The sequence below is a fragment of the Thalia democratica genome, unplaced genomic scaffold (assembly GCF_965202585.1).
Source record: "Thalia democratica unplaced genomic scaffold, ktThaDemo2.hap1.1 HAP1_SCAFFOLD_1224, whole genome shotgun sequence".
Taxonomy (NCBI): Eukaryota; Metazoa; Chordata; class Thaliacea; order Salpida; family Salpidae; genus Thalia; species Thalia democratica.
The window spans coordinates 25633-32040 of NW_028140123.1; positions in this window are offsets into that span (position 1 = coordinate 25633).

Below are 6408 nucleotides of genomic sequence, written 5' to 3' on the forward strand. Positions count from 1 at the left end.
ACTTTTCTTAATTTTGTGTTGTAAATAGAACATTTCTACAAGTTCTAAAAGTATAAGTACTTAGAAAACATAAGATGAATAACTACATATAAATACTATGTGTTTCTATAGTTACAAAAACAGACACTTACAGACTTTTAGTATGAGTAATTTAATAAAAAATTATAATTAGTTATAATAAATGGGAACGAGTCAAATATGCACAAAGACACTTTTGCTCGAAAGGTCATTTTAGCAGGCGAGGTCACTTATGCACGAACACACTTTTGCCCGAAAAGTCATTTTTGAACGAGAGTAAAAAAACTATAATATATAAAACATTTTAGAAATATCAAAAATAAAATACAATAAGAAAAAATTAATAAAATAAAGAAGAAAAAGTAAGCTATTGACCAAGAGTAAAGGTTAAAGGTGACATTAAATATGAAAGAGAAAAAATAATTACTAAAAGCAAGTAGTTGAAAAAAATAAATATATAAACAAATAATTAGTTAATAACAACAAATAATAAACAAAAATTGATCGAGGGTAAGTATTAGGGTGTAGGTGTTAGTAAAAATAAATAACAAATAATAAAAAACAACTAATATAGACTTAATTTAAAGACTTGTTTTACTTAGTGCAAAGTAAAAAATTGATTTTTGTCAAAACTTTAAAACTCAAGTTTTATTACAGTTATTTCTTACGACAGGTTCTCCTTTTTTTATAAGCAAGTATCTAATAATGAATACTAGTTTAATTGTTTTTATTAATAACGTTAAGATCTCACGTCCTATCACTTATCAAAACATTAAAAAAATACTATATTTCGATTTAAAACTAAATATTATTACATATTAACTAATATTTTGAGCAAAACTTTAAGAATAGTATAAAAAATATTTCTATAGTTAAGCAATATTTTTTAAACTAAATCCAAAAATAAAACTATTATTTTCTTAGGTTTAGTAAACGTTTGCACATCAATTTTTTGTAAAGATTACAACTTTGGTTAGTTTTATATTTATCGGCTAGGTTTACTTTTTTTTTTAGGTTTTTTTGTAGTGTTGAATTTAACTGTAAAACTTTAGGTTCTCAACTTAAGTTAAGTCATAAGTAAAAAAAAAATGTTTAAATGAGTTCTGTTATGATACAATGCTTCACTCTTTTAATATCTATTAGTTACTATCAATATTTTTTTAACAGATTTTGTTGTTAAATGTTATGTTTTCTAAGATAATTAACTCTTTCGTAAAATTTATAACTTAAAATTTTAAGAAAGTTAAACTTAGTCATGACTCATAAACAAGGCGTTAAAAGGTACCATGTGGTGTATAACCCGAAAACAAAAATGATTATTTGAATACTAAGTCTTAGGACCAAATTATTTTGAGCCTTTTTTTTGACGTTTAATAAGCTTTGTAGGTTTAATAAGTTTTTTAACACAATTCTTTTAAAATAAAGTATCTAAGTTTATAAAAATAGTTGAGCAAAATAAATTGTTTGATAAAACAACGTAGACCGCCATAGCTTACGATAATGTTAATAGTAAATTAAGTTGAATGTATTCAAATAAAGACAGCAATGAATTAACTTTCAAAATCGCTTCTTTTAACTTATAAATAAGTTTAGAGCACATTAGTAGAAAACTTTTAGTTTATTACAGGTTATGTCCCAAAAAAATTTAAAAATTAAACAAAAGTTCAATGATTTCTTCCTGATAATTTGTCGACCTAAGACTAAAGTGAAACAAAATAAAAAAAAGTTCAATATTTAACATAACGATATAGAGTCTTTACTCACACACTTGTTAGCTAAACTATGTAGTAGGTAAGATTGAATTTATAGCTGCATGGACAGCTTTTAAAATGGGAATGGTATGGAAATAGCGAAAATTACCTTAAGTATATATAATACTCCAGTTGTATAAGTATCTGACTCTGCATTTTTTAAATTTAAAATTTACATGTTACGTCACAAAATGATTTTAATGCAGGTTGTTAGTGAGATTTAATTACAACTTCAGTCTTTTTAAAGCAAAATATTGTTTATAGGATTATATTTTCATCTGCAATGAAATTTTATTTAAAACTAAAACGACTTCATTTTTATATTATTAACAATTTGGTTGAATATTGCAACAAAAGCATTTAAATTTTGTTTAATTTTTAAATAACTAACAATTTTTCTTCATGCTATATTAGCACAATTGTTTGGAGTTTTGGTTTCTTTTTTATATAATTAAGATAACTTAAGTTGTTTATGGTTCAAAATATAACTTTTGCCTAAATTAAAAAACAAATGTAATTAAGTTATGAGGATAAAAAAATAAGTTACTAATAATTAAAACACTTTTAAGCATTGTTTTAAAAACTGCAAACCATTTGCTCTAAAAATTTACTATGGATAGCATTCATGTTTATGTCCTAATGAAGTCACTCTCAAATAAGTATTTATTCAAAAATATTAATATTTGTATCTATACAACTATACCTGAAAAACTTGAGTTGCAATACTATATCTTTTTAAGCAAGTATTATTAAATTAAGTATTAAAAAGTGTTATTAGTTATAATATTAGTGCATAAATTTTTCTATTTGTGTTTATAGACAAACTTTCTATACCTAACTAAAAGTTAAATATAATATCTGAAATTTTTAAAGCTAGCTAAAATTAACATTAGAGTATGTTTTACATGAAAGTTGTACATCTTTAATTACAATGTCTTAGTTTGACATTGTGTAAAAATAATATAGCTAAATTTTATATTCGAATGACTGAATTGACAATAATATAAATAAGAATCACTCGAAATAAGTTATTTTCCCTAAGATATAAAATTTATTGTTATATTAAGTTACTACTACTTGTACAACTTTATCGTAAACTAACATTCAACATACTTTAAATTTAAATAAAATTACTAAAAAAGTGATTGCTACTTATTTTTGTCAAATATTAGATTAAATAATTAAGATAAAATACTTAAATAAATAAAGCAAAGTAAAGTAAGCTTTTTTGTGCAACTTTAATTGCGAAAAAATTCATAAAACTTTATTATACTTTAGAATTTACCATCTCTAAGCGTAAATATAAACATATTCATTCAACCATTTAAGTATATAAAGTTATACATCTATGGATTTTAAATTATACCCTTAAAAAGATTTGTTTTGTTGTAAGATAGTGAAAAATTAATTTTCCTTGAAATACTTTTATGCTCTAAAATTCTACTTATGTCAAAACACAGTAACTATTATTAAAGTACTGCGTGAGTCAAGCGGTTTAAATTCTATAGTTTTTAAAAATAGATTATTAGATAAAATGTTAAGTCCGGGCAAATTAAGTTTAACAAAGTAAGAGTTTTAAAACAGCTAGACTTTATATAATTTTGTTTATAACGTTTCTGTTTTGAAATAATAAAGCCAGTAATAAATGCAAAAACGAAATAGAAAAATAACTCTTTAGCTTGGCATTTAAATGATACTTTAAGAAAATAATCTTTATATTTTTAAACAAACACATAATAAACCAACTTATTTAATTTTTTTTATTAAAAATAAGTTAGTATTGGCTAAAAGTATAAAAAAATGTGTGTAAAACAAATATTCTCAAAGAAGAAGAATGAAATATATATTTTTTTCATATCTGCCATTAAGAAAGTTTAAATTTTTTTTAAATAATTAACTTGGTGTGAATAGATTCAAAAAAGAATAATGCTGAATAAAAAGTAAAAGTACTTAAACTTCAGAACATTATAGAAAATGTTGTAAAAAAAAAACTATTCATATACTTTTCATTTTCTAAAGTAAACAAACTAAGGATTTTTTTTTTAATCTTGGATAGTTATAAAACTGAAATAACAAAAACCAACTAAATTCTTTAGAAATTTATGTTAAGAAAAAATAAAAACAGTTTATTCGTAAATAGTCCTTTTTAAATTTTAGGTACTGATTTTTTTCCTCTAATATAATTAAAATCAAATTATAAATTTACTTTGATTTATCCATTACTCAGTTAACTTATATTTATTTAACTATTTAGTATTCTACTTTTTAAAACGTGAAATTATATTTTTTAGTTTTTAATTTAACTTTTTTAGTATAAAAACTAAACTCATTTAACACTTTATAAAAACAAAGTTGTAAATTACGCACCTTTAACTTTCAACTAAAGTCTTTTTTATTATTATTCAAACTTTTATTTAAAGTCACTTATAAATATTTAAACTAATTTGCATAATTTTTTTACTTTCAATATTTTTTTGATGTAAAGTACGACTCGATTACTGAATTATTTTTTCGTACACTATGTCCTTCAACTAAACTTTTTTGAGCGCTTTTATATTATTGTTTAATAAAAAGTATTTTTGTACTTGAGTATATCGTGTGAAGATTGAATTTATGAAAGTGTTAGGTTAAGTACGAATAAGTTTGAAGACTGAATTTACTAAAACTGTACGCATGAATGGTTTTAGCCTAACATTGCTTAAAATTATGCCAGCAAATATGAGTGAAAAAATAAATTAATAATAGTTTTTAAACATATTAAAGATTATTCTTAAATGTAATCTTTTAAAAGTTACACAGTTGAAGGAGAAAGCATGTATTAACATTGTAATTTAGATTGAAGCATTCAAACATAAGACATTATATACTGATTATTGATTAAAACTTAATAATTTACAAATCAATAAAACAAATATTGGTAACTACCTAGGATGATGTGGCACCAATATCAAACTGAAATTATATTATGTTTAATGTATTTTTAACCATAATTTTAAACAAAAAATTTATATTATATAAATACATAAATAGAAACAAACTTATTTATAACAAAAAAAAAACTATATATGTTTAATTGATTTATTTTACAATATATTTCAACTACATCATTACAATAATTACTGTTGATTACTATGTTATAAAATATAATTAATTAAATATTATTGTTTGTAAAAAATAAATTTTATTCTTACTCTGTATTTATTTATTTCGTTAAAAAAAAAATTTAGATTGATCTCAGAAGACTTAAAACATTGGTTTTTAACCTAGAATAGTGGTTAGATGTTGGTGCAACATCGTACTAGGTAATTACCCAAATACTTAATCATTCTAAATTTTTACCTACCTAAAAGTACATATCAGGGTTGCCACATACTCATGGAACTTAAGGAATTCAGGGAAACTCAGGGAGTTTTGATTCTTTTTATTTAACTCAGGGCAATTTTGGTTTTTTCTAAAAATTTTAAGGAAATTTTGAGATTAAAAAAAAAACCTCAGGAAAATTTTTTACTAGATCTTTTTTTACTTAGATCTAATTATTTTTAAGTGCTTATTTAGAATTTTTTAGCCTTGCAGCTAGTTCTTCAATATTCTTAGAATTAACATTATAGTTTTTTGATAATAAATAAAATTTTAAGGATTTGAAAAAATTAGGGAAACTCGGGAAGTTTCTGGTTAATCAGGGAAGATTTTTTGACTCAAAGAGTGGCAACCCTGACATATACTGAAAATTTATAGATACTACTTAAAATACATAGTGATTTTACAGTATTATGATTATACTAAATATTTTATGTATAGTGACATTACCTATTATTCCCTCTTATTTAGTTTTGACCTATTTGTTGCATTTTATGTGTTTACTTTTGTAGAAAGGGCAACAAGAAAATGCGAATGTAAATTATCAAAATCTAGGGGAGGAGGCGGTGTGAAGCCCTTAGTAGACTATGGTTTCCATGGTAAATATGGTAAAAAAAACATCAGTCTCAAACTCTACTCCTTGCAACAATAAACGTTTTCTGGTGAAATATTGACAGTAACATTTAAGTAATTTTTTTTATTATATGTATTTATAATTACTTTTAATCTTTTATTATTTAGTTATTGTTTTAAGTTTGCTCAAAGTACTAGTTACAAGCAAATAGTGCGCAGCTCAATGAACAAAAGATCTTTCTTCACACCAATCTATTGACCTTAGTTGTGAGCGTTCACATTTTTTTTTCTTGGTGCATAATTAAATTTATATTTGAACAGTGTCTGTAACTTTTTACTTTTATTTCATTTGTATATAAACAAATTTTCAGTTAAAAAATTTAATAATTTACAAGGTTAAACTTTAAATACCTTCAATAAAGTTTATTAATTTTTTTTTGTTAATAACTTGAAACTATAACTTAAAAATAATTGTTCAACTTTGTTTTAAAATTCTTTTTTTACTAAAAAATTTTGCAGATTCAAGGCTAATGTATTTGATGTCGATTTACTCTGGATCATATTATTGTTTATTGAACAACAAAAAAATACACTCCATATATTTGGTTCAAGGACCAGGTGCATGAAAAACTATTTGCTTATTGAGTTGCACACCACGGATAATTTTAATGTTGATTACATGATATGACAATACTTTTTTAGTTAATTA